This window comes from Scyliorhinus torazame, chromosome 16, assembly GCF_047496885.1.
Source record: "Scyliorhinus torazame isolate Kashiwa2021f chromosome 16, sScyTor2.1, whole genome shotgun sequence".
NCBI lineage: Eukaryota > Metazoa > Chordata > Chondrichthyes > Carcharhiniformes > Scyliorhinidae > Scyliorhinus > Scyliorhinus torazame.
Window position 1 is genome coordinate 82495144 of NC_092722.1, and position 16871 is coordinate 82512014.

Genomic DNA, 16871 nt, shown 5'->3' on the forward strand with positions numbered 1-16871 from the left:
GGAGACGGTGGGAGTGAAGGATACAATGAGAAGGTGGGATTGAGGGGTACGGGGTGACGGAGGGAGTGAGGGATACGGGGACACGGTGAGATTGAGGGATCCGGGGAGACGGTGGGAGTGAGGGATGCGGGGAGACGGTGGGAATGAGGAATACGGGGAGATGGTGGGTGTGAGAGATACGTGGAGACGGTGGGAGTGAGGGAGATGGAGAGACGGTGGGAGTGAGGAGTGCGGTAAGACCGTGGGGGTGAGGGATACGGGGAGATGGTGGAAGTGAGGAAGACGGCGAGACGGTGGGAGTGAGGGATACTGGGAGACGGTGGGTGTGGGGCAAACGGGGAGATGGTGGGATTGAGGGATACAGGGAGATGACAGGACTGAAGGATACAGGGAGATGGTGGGAATGAGGGATATGGGGAGGCGGTGGGAGTGAGGGATACGGGGAGACGGTGGGAGTGAGGTAGAAGGGTAGATGGTGGGAGTGAGGGATATGGGGAGATGATGGGAGTGAGGGATACGGGGAGACAGTGATAGTGAGGGACACAGGGAGACGGTGGGAGTGAGGGACAGAGGGAGACGGTGGGAGTGAGGGATACGGGGATACGGTGGGAGTGAGTGATACGGGGAGACGGTGCAAGTGAGAGATACGGGGAGGTGGTGGGAGTGAGGGGTACGGGGAGACGGTGGGATTGAGGGATACGGGGAGACGGTGGGAGTGAGGGATACGGGGAGACGGTGGGAGTGAGGTGTGTGGGAAGATCGTGGGGGTGAGGGATACGGGGAGATTGTGGGAGTGAGGGATACGGGGAGACGGTGGGATTGAGGGATACGGGGAGAAGGTGGGAGTGAGGGATGCGGGGAGACGGTGGGAGTGAGGAATACGGGGAGACGGTGGGAGTTAGAGATATGTGGATACGGTGGGAGTGAGGGAGACGGAGAGACGGTGGGAGTGAGGGATACGGGGAGACGGTGGGTGTGAGGGACACAGGGAGACGGTGGGAGTTAGAGATATGTGGATACGGTGGGAGTGAGGGAGACGGAGAGACGGTGGGAGTGAGGGATACGGGGAGACGGTGGGTGTGAGGGAAACGGGGAACAATGGGAGTGATGGTTACGGGGAGACGGTGGGAGTGAGGGATACGGGGAGACGGTGGGAGTGAGGGACACAGGGAGACGGTGGGATTGAGGGACACAGAGAGACGGTGGGAGTGAGGGATACGGGGAGACGGTGGGATTGAGGGATACGGGGAGACGGTGGGAGTGAGGGACACAGGGAGACGGTGGGATTGAGGGACACAGGGAGACGGTGGGATTGAGGGATACGGGGAGACGGTGGGAGTGAGGGACACAGGGAGACGGTGGGACTGAGGGATACGGGGAGATTGTGGGAGAGAGGGACACGGGGAGACGGTGGGAGTGAGGGATACGGGGAGATGGTGGGAGTGAGGGAAACGGGGTGACGGTGGGAGTGAGGGATACAGGGAGACGGTGGGAGTGAGGGATACGGGGAGACGGAGGGAGTGAGCGATACGGGGAGGTGGTGGGAGTGAGGGGTACGGGGAGACGGTGGGAGTGAGGGATACGGGGAGACGATGGGAGTGAGGGATACGGGGAGACGGAGGGAGTGAGCGATACGGGGAGGTGGTGGGAGTGAGGGATACGGGGAGACAGTGAGAGTGAGGGACACAGGGAGACGGTGGGAGTGAGGGACAGAGGGAGACGGTGGGAGTGAGGGACACAGGGAGACGGTATGAGTGAGGGATACGGGGATACGGTGGGAGTGAGGGATACGGGGAGACGGTGCAAGTGAGAGATACGGGGAGGTGGTGGGAGTGAGGGGTACGGGGAGACGGTGGGATTGAGGGATACGGCGAGACGGTGGGAGTGAGCGATACGGGGAGACGGTGGGAGTGATGTGTATGGGAAGATCGTGGGGGTGAGGGATACGGGGAGATGGTGTGAGTGAGGGATACGGGGAGACGGTGGGATTGAGGGATACAGGGAAACGGTGGGAGTGAGGGATGCGGGGAGACGGTGGGAGTTAGGGATACGGGGAGATGGTGGGTGTGGGGCAAACGGGGAGACGGTGGGATTGAGGGACACAGGGAGATGGCAGGACTGAGGGATACAGGGAGATGGTGGGAATGAGGGATATGGGGAGACGGTGGGAGTGAGGGATACGGGGAGATGATGGGAGTGAGGGATATGGGGAGACTGTGGGAGTGAGGGATACTGGGAGATGGTGGCAGTGAGGGATACAGGGAGACGGTGGGATTGAGGGTTACGGGGAGACGGAGGGAGTGAGGGATACGGGGAGACGGTAAAAGTGAGGGATCCGGGGTGACGGTGGGAGTGAGGGATGCAGGGAGACGGTGGGAGTGAGGGATAAGGGGAGACGGAGGGAGTGAGGTATACGGGGAGACGGTGATAGTGAGGGATTCGGGGAGACGGTGGGAGTGAGGGATATCGGGAGACGGTGGGAGTGAGGGACACGGGGAGACGGTGGGAGTGAGGGACAGAGGGACACGGTGGGAGTTAGGGATATGGGGAGACGGTGGGAGTGAGGGACACAGGGAGACGGTGGGAATGAGGGACACAGGGGGACGGTGGGAGTGAGGGATACGGGGAGAAGGTGGGATTGAGGGATACGGGGAGACAGTGGGAGTGAGGGATACGGGGAGGTGGTGGGAGTGAGGGGTACGGGGAGAAGGTGGGATTGAGGGATACGGGGAGACAGTGGGAGTGAGGGATACGGGGAGGTGGTGGGAGTGAGGGATACGGGGAGATGGTGGGAGTGAGGGATACGGGGAGACGGTGGGATTGAGGGATACGGGGAGACGGTGGGAGTGAAGGATACAATGAGAAGGTGGGATTGAGGGGTACGGGGTGACGGAGGGAGTGAGGGATACGGGGACACGGTGAGATTGAGGGATCCGGGGAGACGGTGGGAGTGAGGGATGCGGGGAGACGGTGGGAATGAGGAATACGGGGAGATGGTGGGTGTGAGAGATACGTGGAGACGGTGGGAGTGAGGGAGATGGAGAGACGGTGGGAGTGAGGAGTGCGGTAAGACCGTGGGGGTGAGGGATACGGGGAGATGGTGGAAGTGAGGAAGACGGCGAGACGGTGGGAGTGAGGGATACTGGGAGACGGTGGGTGTGGGGCAAACGGGGAGATGGTGGGATTGAGGGATACAGGGAGATGACAGGACTGAAGGATACAGGGAGATGGTGGGAATGAGGGATATGGGGAGGCGGTGGGAGTGAGGGATACGGGGAGACGGTGGGAGTGAGGTAGAAGGGTAGATGGTGGGAGTGAGGGATATGGGGAGATGATGGGAGTGAGGGATACGGGGAGACAGTGATAGTGAGGGACACAGGGAGACGGTGGGAGTGAGGGACAGAGGGAGACGGTGGGAGTGAGGGATACGGGGATACGGTGGGAGTGAGTGATACGGGGAGACGGTGCAAGTGAGAGATACGGGGAGGTGGTGGGAGTGAGGGGTACGGGGAGACGGTGGGATTGAGGGATACGGGGAGACGGTGGGAGTGAGGGATACGGGGAGACGGTGGGAGTGAGGTGTGTGGGAAGATCGTGGGGGTGAGGGATACGGGGAGATTGTGGGAGTGAGGGATACGGGGAGACGGTGGGATTGAGGGATACGGGGAGAAGGTGGGAGTGAGGGATGCGGGGAGACGGTGGGAGTGAGGAATACGGGGAGACGGTGGGAGTTAGAGATATGTGGATACGGTGGGAGTGAGGGAGACGGAGAGACGGTGGGAGTGAGGGATACGGGGAGACGGTGGGTGTGAGGGACACAGGGAGACGGTGGGAGTTAGAGATATGTGGATACGGTGGGAGTGAGGGAGACGGAGAGACGGTGGGAGTGAGGGATACGGGGAGACGGTGGGTGTGAGGGAAACGGGGAACAATGGGAGTGATGGTTACGGGGAGACGGTGGGAGTGAGGGATACGGGGAGACGGTGGGAGTGAGGGACACAGGGAGACGGTGGGATTGAGGGACACAGAGAGACGGTGGGAGTGAGGGATACGGGGAGACGGTGGGATTGAGGGATACGGGGAGACGGTGGGAGTGAGGGACACAGGGAGACGGTGGGATTGAGGGACACAGGGAGACGGTGGGATTGAGGGATACGGGGAGACGGTGGGAGTGAGGGACACAGGGAGACGGTGGGACTGAGGGATACGGGGAGATTGTGGGAGAGAGGGACACGGGGAGACGGTGGGAGTGAGGGATACGGGGAGATGGTGGGAGTGAGGGAAACGGGGTGACGGTGGGAGTGAGGGATACAGGGAGACGGTGGGAGTGAGGGATACGGGGAGACGGAGGGAGTGAGCGATACGGGGAGGTGGTGGGAGTGAGGGGTACGGGGAGACGGTGGGAGTGAGGGATACGGGGAGACGATGGGAGTGAGGGATACGGGGAGACGGAGGGAGTGAGCGATACGGGGAGGTGGTGGGAGTGAGGGGTACGGGGAGACGGTGGGAGTGAGGGATACAGGGAGACGGTGGGAGTGAGGGATACGGGGTGACGGTGGGAGTGAGGGATACGGGGAGACGGTGGGAGTGAGGGATACGGGGAGACGGTGGGAGTGAGGGATACGGGGAGACGGAGGGAGTGAGCGATACGGGGAGGTGGTGGGAGCGAGGGTTACGGGGAGACGGTGGGAGTGAGGGATACAGGGAGACGGTGGGATTGAGGGACACGGGGAGACGGAGGCAGTGGGGGATACGGGGAGACGGTAAAAGTGAGGGATCCGGGGAGACGGTGGGAGTGAGGGATGCAGGGAGACGGTGGGAGTGAGGGATACGGGGAGACGGAGGGAGTGAGGGAGAAGGGGAGACGGTGGGAGTGACGGATACGGGGAGACGGTGGGAGTGAGGGAGAAGGGGAGACGGTGGGAGTGACGGATACAGGGCGACGGTGTGAGTGAGGGGTACGGGAAGACCGTGGGGGTGAGGGATACGGGGAGATGGTGGGAGTGAGGGATACGGGGAGACGGAGGGAGTGAGGGTTACGGGGAGCCGATGGGAGTGAGGGATACGGGGAGACGGTGGGAGTGAGGGATACGGGGAGACGGTGGGAGTGAGGGATACGGGGAGACGGTGGGACTGAGGGACACAGGGAGACGGTGGGACTGAGGGATACGGGGAGATGGTGGGAGATAGGGACACGAGGAGACGGTGGGAGTGAGGGATACGGGGAGGCAGTGGGATTGAGGGATACGGGGAGATGGTGGGAGTGAGGGATACGGGGAGACGGTGGGAGTGAGAGATACAGGGAGACGGTGGGAGTAAGGGATACAGGGAGATGGGGGAGTGAGGTATACGGGGAGACGGTGGGAGTGAGGGACACGGGGAGACGGTGGGAGTGAGGGACAGAGGGACACGGTGGGAGTTAGGGTTATGGGGAGACGGTGGGAGTGAGGGACACGGGGAGACGGTGGGAGTGAGGGACAGAGGGACACGGTGGGAGTTAGGGTTATGGGGAGACGGTGGGAGTGAGGGACACATGGAGACGGTGGGAATGAGGGACACAGGGGGACGGTGGGAGTGAGGGATACGGGGAGAAGGTGGGATTGAGGGATACGGGGAGACAGTGGGAGTGAGGGATACGGGGAGGTGGTGGGAGTGAGGGGTACGGGGAGAAGGTGGGATTGAGGGATCCGGGGAGACAGTGGGAGTGAGGGATACGGGGAGGTGGTGGGAGTGAGGGATACGGGGAGATGGTGGGAGTGAGGGATACGGGGAGACGGTGGGATTGAGGGATACGGGGAGACGGTGGGAGTGAAAGATTCAGAGAGAAGGTGGGATTGAGGGGTACGGGGTGACGGAGGGAGTGAGGGATACGGGGACACGGTGAGATTGAGGGATCCGGGGAGACGGTGGGAGTAAGGGACACAGGGAGACGGTGGGAGTGAGGAATACGGGGAGACGGAGGGAGTGAGGGATACGGAGAGACGGTGGGAGTGAGGGATACGGGGAGACGGTGAGTGTGAGTGACACGGGGAGACGGTGGGACTGAGGGACACGGGGAGGTGGTGGGAGTGAGCGGTACGGGTAGACGGTGGGAGTGAGGGATACGGGGAGACTGTGGGAGTGAGGAGTACGGGACGACCGTGGGGCTGAGGGATACGGGGAGGTGGTGGGAGTGAGGGAGACGGAGAGACGGTGGGAGTGAGGGATACTGGGAGACGGTGGGTGTGGGGCAAACGGGGAGACGGTGGGATTGAGGGATACAGGGAGATGACAGGACTGAAGGATACAGGGAGATGGTGGGAATGAGGGATATGGGGAGGCGGTGGGAGTGAGGGATACGGGGAGACGGTGGGAGTGAGGGAGAAGGGTAGATGGTGGGAGTGAGGGATATGGGGAGATGATGGGAGTGAGGGATACGGGGAGACAGTGAGAGTGAGGGACACAGGGAGACGGTGGGAGTGAGGGACAGACGGAGACGGTGGGAGTGAGGGACACAGGGAGACGGTATGAGTGAGGGATACGGGGATACGGTGGGAGTGAGTGATACGTGGAGACGGTGCAAGTGAGAGATACGGGGAGGTGGTGGGAGTGAGGGGTACGGGGAGACGGTGGGATTGAGGGATACGGCGAGACGGTGGGAGTGAGCGATACGGGGAGACGGTGGGAGTGATGTGTATGGGAAGATCGTGGGGGTGAGGGATACGGGGAGATGGTGTGAGTGAGGGATACGGGGAGACGGTGGGATTGAAGGATACAGGGAGACGGTGGGAGTGAGGGATGCGGGGAGACGGTGGGAGTTAGGGATACGGGGAGATGGTGGGTGTGGGGCAAACGGGGAGACGGTGGGATTGAGGGACACAGGGAGATGGCAGGACTGAGGGATACAGGGAGATGGTGGGAATGAGGGATATGGGGAGACGGTGGGAGTGAGGGATACGGGGAGATGATGGGAGTGAGGGATATGGGGAGACTGTGGGAGTGAGGGATACTGGGAGATGGTGGCAGTGAGGGATACAGGGAGACGGTGGGATTGAGGGTTACGGGGAGAGGGAGGGAGTGAGGGATACGGGGAGACGGTAAAAGTGAGGGATCCGGGGTGACGTTGGGAGTGAGGGATGCAGGGAGACGGTGGGAGTGAGGGATAAGGGGAGACGGAGGGAGTGAGGTATACGGGGAGACGGTGATAGTGAGGGATTCGGGGAGACGGTGGGAGTGAGGGATATGGGGAGACGGTGGGAGTGAGGGACACGGGGAGACGGTGGGAGTGAGGGACAGAGGGACACGGTGGGAGTTAGGGATATGGGGAGACGGTGGGAGTGAGGGACACAGGGAGACGGTGGGAATGAGGGACACAGGGGGACGGTGGGAGTGAGGGATACGGGGAGAAGGTGGGATTGAGGGATACGGGGAGACAGTGGGAGTGAGGGATACGGGGAGGTGGTGGGAGTGAGGGGTACGGGGAGAAGGTGGGATTGAGGGATACGGGGAGACAGTGGGAGTGAGGGATACGGGGAGGTGGTGGGAGTGAGGGATACGGGGAGATGGTGGGAGTGAGGGATACGGGGAGACGGTGGGATTGAGGGATACGGGGAGACGGTGGGAGTGAAGGATACAATGAGAAGGTGGGATTGAGGGGTACGGGGTGACGGAGGGAGTGAGGGATACGGGGACACGGTGAGATTGAGGGATCCGGGGAGACGGTGGGAGTGAGGGATGCGGGGAGACGGTGGGAATGAGGAATACGGGGAGATGGTGGGTGTGAGAGATACGTGGAGACGGTGGGAGTGAGGGAGATGGAGAGACGGTGGGAGTGAGGAGTGCGGTAAGACCGTGGGGGTGAGGGATACGGGGAGATGGTGGAAGTGAGGAAGACGGCGAGACGGTGGGAGTGAGGGATACTGGGAGACGGTGGGTGTGGGGCAAACGGGGAGACGGTGGGATTGTGGGATACAGGGAGATGGCAGGACTGAGGGATACAGGGAGACGGTGGGAATGAGGGATATGGGGAGGTGGTGGGAGTGAGGGATACGGGGAGTGTGGGAGAAGGGTAGATGGTGGGAGTGAGGGATACGGGGAGATGATGGGAGTGAGGGATACGGGGAGACAGTGAGAGTGAGGGACACAGGGAGATGGTGGGAGTGAGGGACAGAGGGAGACGGTGGGAGTGAGGGATATGGGGAGACGGTGGGAGTGAGGGACACAGGGAGACGGTGGGAGTGAGGGATACGGGGATACGGTGGGAGTGAGGGATACCGGGAGACGGTGCGAGTGAAGGATACGGGGTGGTGGTGAGAGTGAGGGGTACGGCTAGATGGTGGGAGTGAGGGATACGGGGAAACGGTGGGATTGAGGGATACGGGGAGATGGTGGGAGCGAGGGATACGGGGAGACCATGGGGGTGAGGGATACGGGGAGACTGTGGGAGTGAGGAATACGGGGAGATGGTGGGAGTGAGAGATACGTGGAGACGGTGGGAGTGAGGGAGATGGGGAGACGGTGGGAGTGAGGGATACGGGGAGACGGTGGGACTGAGGGACACAGGGAGATGGTGGGAGTGAGGGATACGGGGAGACGGAGGGAGTGAGGGACACAGGGTGACGGTGGGACTGAGGGATACGGGGAGATGGTGGGAGAGAGGGACACGAGGAGACGGTGGGAGTGAGGGATACGTGGAGGCAGTGGGATTGAGGGATACGGGGAGATGGTGGGAGTGAGGGATACGGGGAGACGGTGGGAGTGAGGGATTCGGGGAGACAGTGGGAGTGAGGGATATGGGGAGACGGTGGGAGTGAGAGATACAGGGAGACGGTGGGAGTGAGGGATTCGGGGAGACGGTGGGAGTGAGGGAAATGGGGAGACGGTGGGAGTGAGCGATACGGGGAGACGGCGGGAGTGAGGGAGAACGGTAGATGGTGGGAGTAAGGGATACGGAGAGACAGTGAGAGTGAGGGACACGGGGAGACGGTGGGAGTGAGGGACAGAGGGACACGGTGGGAGTGAGGGATATGGGGAGACGGTGGGAGAGAGGGACACAGGGAGACGGTGGGAATGAGGGACACAGTGGGACGGTGGGAGTGAGGGATACGGGGAGAAGGTGGGATTGAGGGATACGGGGAGACAGTGGGAGTGAGGGATACGGGGAGGTGGTGGGGGTGAGGGATACGGGGAGATGGTGGGAGTGAGGGATACGGGGAGACGGTGGGATTGAGGGATACGGGGAGACGGTGGGAGTGAAGGATACAGTGAGAAGGTGGGATTGAGGGGTACGGGGTGACGGAGGGAGTGAGGTATACGGGGACACGGTGAGAGTGAGGGATCCGGGGAGACGGTGGGAGTAAGGGACACAGGGAGCGGGTGGGAGTGAGGAATACGGGGAGACGGAGGGAGTGAGGGATACGGAGTGACGGTGGGCATGAGGGATACGGGGAGACGGTGAGTGTGAGTGACACGGGGAGACGGTGGGACTGAGGGACACGGGCAGACAGTGGGAGTGAGGGATATGGGGTGACGGTGGGAGGGAGGGACACAGGGAGACGGTGGGAGTGAGCGACACGGGGATACGGTGGGAGTGAGGGATACGGGGAGACTGTGGGAGTGAGGGATACGGGGAGGTGGTGTAAGTGAGCGGTACGGGTAGACGGTGGGAGTGAGGGATACGGGGAGACGGTGGGAGTGAGGAGTACGGGACGACCGTGGGGCTGAGGGATACGGGGAGGTGGTGGGAGTGAGGGAGACGGAGAGACGGTGGGAGTGAGGGATACTGGGAGACGGTGGGTGTGGGGCAAACGGGGAGACGGTGGGATTGAGGGATACAGGGAGATGACAGGACTGAAGGATACAGGGAGATGGTGGGAATGAGGGATATGGGGAGGCGGTGGGAGTGAGGGATACGGGGAGACGGTGGGAGTGAGGGAGAAGGGTAGATGGTGGGAGTGAGGGATATGGGGAGATGATGGGAGTGAGGGATACGGGGAGACAGTGAGAGTGAGGGACACAGGGAGACGGTGGGAGTGAGGGACAGAGGGAGACGGTGGGAGTGAGGGACACAGGGAGACGGTGGGAGTGAGGGATACGGGGATACGGTGGGAGTGAGGGATACGGGGAGACGGTGCAAGTGAGAGATACGGGGAGGTGGTGGGAGTGAGGGGCACGGGGAGACGGTGGAATTGAGGGATACGGGGAGACGGTGGGAGTGAGGGATACGGGGAGACGGTGGGAGTGATGTGTATGGGAAGATCGTGGGGGTGAGGGATACGGGGAGATGGTGGGAGTGAGGGATACGGGGAGACGGTAGGATTGAGGGATACAGGGAGACGGTGGGAGTGAGGGATGCGGGGAGACGCTGGGAGTGAGGAATACGGGGAGACGGTGGGAGTTAGAGATATGTGGATACGGTGGGAGTGAGGGAGTCGGAGAGACGGTGGGAGTGAGGGATACGGGGAGACGGTGGGTGTGAGGGAAACGGGGATACGGTGGGATTGAGTGATACAGGGAGATGGCTGGACTGAGGGATACAGGGACACGGTGGGAATGAGGGATATGGGGAGACGGTGGGAGTGAGGTATACGAGGAGATGGTGGGAGTGAGAGATATTGGTAGACGGTGGGATTGAGGTATACAGGGAGACAGTGGGAGTGTGGGAAACGGGGAGACAATGGGAGTGATGGTTACGGGGAGACGGTGGGAGTGAGGGATACGGGGAGACGGTGAGAGTGAGGGATACGGGGAGAGGGTGGAACTGAGGGACACAGAGAGACGGTGGGATTGAGGGATACGGGGAGACGGTGGGAGTGAGGGACACAGGGAGACGGTGGGACTGAGGGATACGGGGAGATTGTGGGAGAGAGGGACACGGGGAGACGGTGGGAGTGAGGGATACGGGGAGACGGTGGGAGTGATTGATACAGGGAGACGGTGGGAGTGAGGGATACAGGGAGATGGGGGGAGTGAGGTTTACGGGGAGACGGTGAGAGTGAGGGATACAGGGAGACGGTGGGACTGAGGGACACAGGGACACGGTGGGAGTGAGGGATACGGGGAGACGGAGGGAGTGAGCGATACGGGGAGGTGGTGGGAGTGAGGGTTACGGGAAGACGGTGGGAGTGAGTGATACGGGGAGACGGTGGGAGTGAGGGATACGGGGAGGCGGTGGGATTGAGGGACACGGGGAGACGGTGGGAGTGAAGGATACAGGGAGACGGTGGGATTGAGGGTTACGGGGAGACGGAGGGAGTGAGGGATACGGGGAGACGGTAAAAGTGAGGGATCCGGGGAGACGGTGGGAGTGAAGGATACAGGGAGACGGTGGGAGTGAGGGAGAAGGGGAGACGGTGGGAGTGACGGATACGGGGAGACGGTGGGAGTGAGGGACACGGGGAGACGGTGGGACTGAGGGACACGGGGAGACTGTGGTAGTGAGGGATATGGGGAGACGGTGGCAGGGAGGGACACAGGGAGACGGTGGAAGTGAGCGATACGGGGATACGGTGGGAGTGAGGGATACGGGGAGACGGTGGGAGTGAGGAATACGGGGAGGTGGTGGGAGTGAGCGGTACGGGGAGACGGTGGGAATGAGGGGTACGGGGAGACGGTGAGAGTGAGGGATACGGGGAGACGGTGGGAGTGAGGGGTACGGGAAGACCGTGGGGGTGAGGGATACGGGGAGATGGTGGGAATGAGGGAGACGGAGAGACGGTGGGAGTGAGGGATACGGGGAGACGGTGGGTGTGGGGCAAACGGGGAGACGGTGGGATTGAGGGATACATGGAGATGGCAGGACTGAGGGATACAGGGAGACGGTGGGAATGATGCATATGGGGAGACGGTGGGAGTGAGGGATACGGGGAGACGGTGGGAGTGAGGGATACGGGGAGACATTGAGAGTGACGGATACGGGGAGACGGTGGGAGTGAGGGACACGGGGCGACGGTGGGACTGAGGGACACGGGGAGACTGTGGTAGTGAGGGATATGGGGAGAAGGTGGCAGGGAGGGACACAGGGAGACGGTGGAATTGAGCGATACGGGGATACGGTGGGAGTGAGGGATACGGGGAGACGGTGGGAGTGAGGGATACGGGGAGGTGGTGGGAGTGAGCGGTACGGGGAGACAGTGGGAATGAGGGGTACGGGGAGACGGTGAGAGTGAGGGATACGGGGAGACGGTGGGAGTGAGGGGTACGGGAAGACCGTGGGGGTGAGGGATACGGGGAGATGGTGGGAATGAGGGAGACGGAGAGACGGTGGGAGTGAGGGATACGGGGAGACGGTGTGTGTGGGGCAAACGGGGAGACGGTGGGATTGAGGGATACAGGGAGATGGCAGGACTGAGGGATACATGGAGACGGTGGGAATGATGCATATGGGGAGACGGTGGGAGTGAGGGATACGGGGAGACGGTGGGAGTGAGGGATACGGGGAGACATTGAGAGTGAGGGATACGGGGAGATGGTGCGAGTGAGGGACAGAGGGAGACGGTGGGAGTGAGGGATATGGGGAGATGGTGGGAGTGAGGGACACAGGGAGACGGTGGGAGTGAGGGATACGGTGATACGGTTGGGAGTGAGGGATACGGGGAGACGGTGCGAGTGAGGCATACGGGGAGGTGGTGGGAGTGAGGGGTACGGGGAGACGGTGGGAGTGAGGGATGTGGGGAGACGGTGGGAGTGAGGGATACGGGGAGACGGTGGGAGTGAGGGGTATGGGAAGATCATGGGGGTGAGGGATACGGTGAGATGGTGGGAGTGAGGGATACGGGGAGATGGTGGGATTGAGGGATACGGGGAGACGGTGGGAGTGAGGGATGCGGGGAGACGGTGGGATTGAGGAATACGGGGAGATGGTGGGAGTGAGAGATACGTGGAGACGGTGGGAGTGAGGGAGACGGGGAGACGGTGGGAGTGAGGGATACGGGGAGACGGTGGGTGTGAGGTAAACGGGGATACGGTGGGATTGAGGGATACAGGGAGATGGCTGAACTGAGGGATACAGGGACACGGTGGGAATGAGGGATATGGGGAGACGGTGGGAGTGAGGGATACGAGGAGGTGGTGGGAGTGAGAGATATTGGTAGACGGTGAGATTGAGGTATACAGGGAGACAGTGGGAGTGTGGGAAACGGGGAGACGGAGGGAGTGAGGGGTATGGGAAGATCGTGGGGGTGAGGGATACGGGGAGATAGAGGGAGTGAGGGATACGGGAGACGGTGGGAGTGAGGGAGACGGAGAGACGGTGTGAGTGAGGGATACGGGGAGACGGTGGGTGTGAGGGAAATGGGGATACGGTATGAGGGAGGGATACCGGGAGACGGTGGGAGTGAGGGAGAAGGGTAGATGGTGGCAGTGAGGGATATGGGGAGATAATGGGAGTGAGGGATACGGGAAGACAGTGAGAGTGAGGGACACAGGGAGACGGTGGGAGTGAGTGACACAGGGAGACGGTGCGAGTTAGGGATAGGGGATACGGTGGGAGTGAGGGATACGGGGAGACGGTGGGAGTGAGGGATACGGGGAGGTGGTGGGAGTGAGGTGTACGGGGAGACGGTGGGAGTGAGGGATACTGGGAGACGGTGGATGTGGGGCAAACGGGGAGACGGTGGGAGTGAGGGATACGGGGAGACGGTGGGAGTGAGGGATACGGGGAGGTGGTGGGAGTGAGGTGTACGGGGAGACGGTGGGAGTGAGGGATACTGGGAGACGGTGGGTGTGGGGCAAACGGGGAGACGGTGGGATTGAGGGATACAGGGAGATGGCAGGACTGAGGGATACAGGGAGACGGTGGGAATGATGGATATGGATAGACGGTGGGAGTGAGGGATACGTGGAGACGGTGGGAGTGAGGGATACGGGGATACGGTGGGACTGAGGGACACAGGGAGACGGTGGGAGTGAGGGATACGGGGAGACGGTGGGAGTGAGGGACACAGGGAGACGGTGGGACTGAGGGATATGGGGAGATTGTGGGAGAGTGGGACACGGGCAGACGGTGGGAGTGAGGGATACGGCGAGGCAGTGGGAGTGAGGGATACGGGGAGATGGTGGGAGTGAGGGATACAGGGAGATGGGGGGAGTGAGGTATACGGGGAGACGGTGATAGTGAGGGATTCGGGGAGACGGTGGGAGTGAGGGATATGGGGAGACGGTGGGAGTGAGGGACACGGGGAGGAGGTGGGAGTGAGGGAGAAGGGTAGATGGTGGGAGTGAGGGATACCGGGAGCTGATGGGAGTGAGGGATACGGGGAGACAGTGAGAGTGAGGGACACGGGGAGACGGTGGGAGTGAGGGACAGAGGCACACGGTGGGAGTGAGGGATAATGGGAGACGGTGGGAGTGTGGGACACAGGGAGATGGTGGGAGTGAGGGACACAGGGGGACGGTGGGAGTGAGGGATACGGGGAGAAGGTGGGAGTGAGGGGTACGGGGAGACGGTGGGAGTGAGGGATACGCGAGACGGTGGGAGTGAGGGATACGGGGAGACGATGGGAGTGAGGGGTATGGGAAGATCGTAGGGGTGAGGGATACGGGGAGATGGTGGGAGTGAGGGATACGGGGAGACGGTGGGAGTGAGGGATACGGAGAGACGGTGAGAGTGAGGGATACGGGGAGACGGTGGGATCGAGGGATACGGGGAGACGGTGGGAGTGAAGGATACGGGCTAACGGAGGGAGTGAGGGATACGGGGAGACGGTGAGAGTGAGAGATCCGGGGAGACGGTGGGTGGAAGGGATACAGGGAGACGGTGGGAGTGAGGGAGACGGGGAGACGGAGGGAGTGAGGGATACGGGGAGACGGTGGGAGTGAGGGATACCGTGAGACGGTGAGAGCGAGTGACACGGGGAGACGGTGGGACTGAGGGATACGGGGAGACGGTGGGAGTGAGGTGTCGGGGAAGACCGTGGGGGTGAGGGGTACGGTGAGATGGTGGGAGTGAGGGAGACGGAGAGACGGTGGGAGTGAGGGATACGGGGAGACGGTGGGTGTGGGGCAAATGGGGAGATGGTGGGATTGAGGGATAAAGGGAGATGGCAGGACTGAGGGATACAGGGAGACGGTGAGAATGAGGGATATGGGGAGACGGTGGGAGTGAGGGATACGGGGAGACGGTGGGAGTGAGGGAGAAGGGTAGATGGTGGGAGTGAGGGATACGGGGAGACAGTGAGAGTTAGGGACACAGGGAGACGGTGGCAGTGAGGGACAGAGGGAGACGGTTGGAGTGAGGGAAAAGGTGGAGACGGTGGGAGTGAGGGACACAGGGAGACGGTGGGAGTGAGGGGTACGGGGAGACGGTGGGAGTGAGGGATACGCGGAGACGGTGGGAGTGAGGGATACGGGGAGACGGTGGGAGTGAGGGGTATGGGAAGATCGTGGGGGTGAGGGATACGGGGAGATAGTGGGAGTGAGGGATACGGGGAGACGGTGGGAGTGAGGAATACGGGGAGATGGTGGGAGTGAGCGATACGTGGAGACGGTGGGAGTGAGGGAGACGGAGAGACGGTGGGAGTGAGGGATACGGGGAGACGGTGGGAGTGAGGTATACAGGGAGACGGTGATAGTGAGGCATACGGGGATATGGTCGGTGTGAGGGATACGGCGAGACGGTGAGAATGAGGGATACGGGGAGACGGTGGGAGAGAGGGATACAGGGAGACGGTGGGAGTGAGGCATACGGGGATACGGTCGGTGTGAGGGATACGGGGAGACGGTGGGAGTGAGGGATACGGGGAGACGGTGGGAGTGAGGGGTACGGGGAGACGGTGGGAGTGAGGGATACGGGGAGACGGTGGGAGTGAGGGATACGGGGAGACGGTGGGAATGAGGCATATGGGAAGATCGTGGGGGTGAGGGATACGGGGCGATAGTGGGAGTGAGGGATACGGGGAGACGGTGGGAGTGAGGAATACGGGGAGACGGTGGGAGTGAGGGAGACGGAGAGACGGTGGGAGTGAGGGATACGGGGAGACGGTGGGTGTGAGGGAAAAGGGGATACGGTGGGAGAGAGGGATACAGGGAGATGGCGTGACTGAGGGATACAGGGAGACGGTGATAGTGAGGGATACGGGGAGACGGTGGGAGAGAGGGATACAGGGAGACGGTAGGAGTGAGGGATATGGGGAGACGGAGGGAGTGAGGGATACGGGGAGACGGTGGGAGTGAGGCGTATGGGAAGATCGTGGGTGTGAGGGATAAGGGGCGATAGTGGGAGTGAGGGATACTGGGAGATGGTGGGAGAGAGGGACACGGGCAGACGGTGGGAGTGAGGGATACGGGGAGGCAGTGGGAGTGAGGGATACGGGGAGATGGTGGGAGTGAGGGATACGGGGAGACGGTGTGAGTGATGGATACAGGGAGACGGTGGGAGTGAGGGATACAGGGAGATGGTGGGAGTGAGGTATACAGGGAGACGGTGATTGTGAGGGATATGGGGAGACGGTGGGAGAGAGGGATACAGGGAGACGGTGGGAGTGAGGGATATGGGGAGACGGAGGGAGTGAGCGATACGGGGAGACAGTGGAAGTGAGGGATGCGGGGATATGGTCGGTGTGAGGGATACGGGGAGACGGTGGGAGAGAGGGATACAGGGAGACGGTGGGAGTGAGGGATATGGGGAGACGGAGGGAGTGAGGTATACGGGGAGATGGTGGGAGTGAGGGATACGGGGAGACGGTGGGAGTGAGGGATACAGGAAGACGGTGGGAGTGTGGGACAGAGGGAGACGGTGGGAGTGAGGGATACGGGGATACGGTCGGTGTGAGGGATACGGGGAGATGGTGGGAGTGAGGGATATGGGGAGGTGGGCGGAGTGAGGGGTACGGGGAGAGGGTGGGAGTGAGGTTTACGGGGAGACGGTGGGAGTTAGGGTTACGGGGAGACAGTGG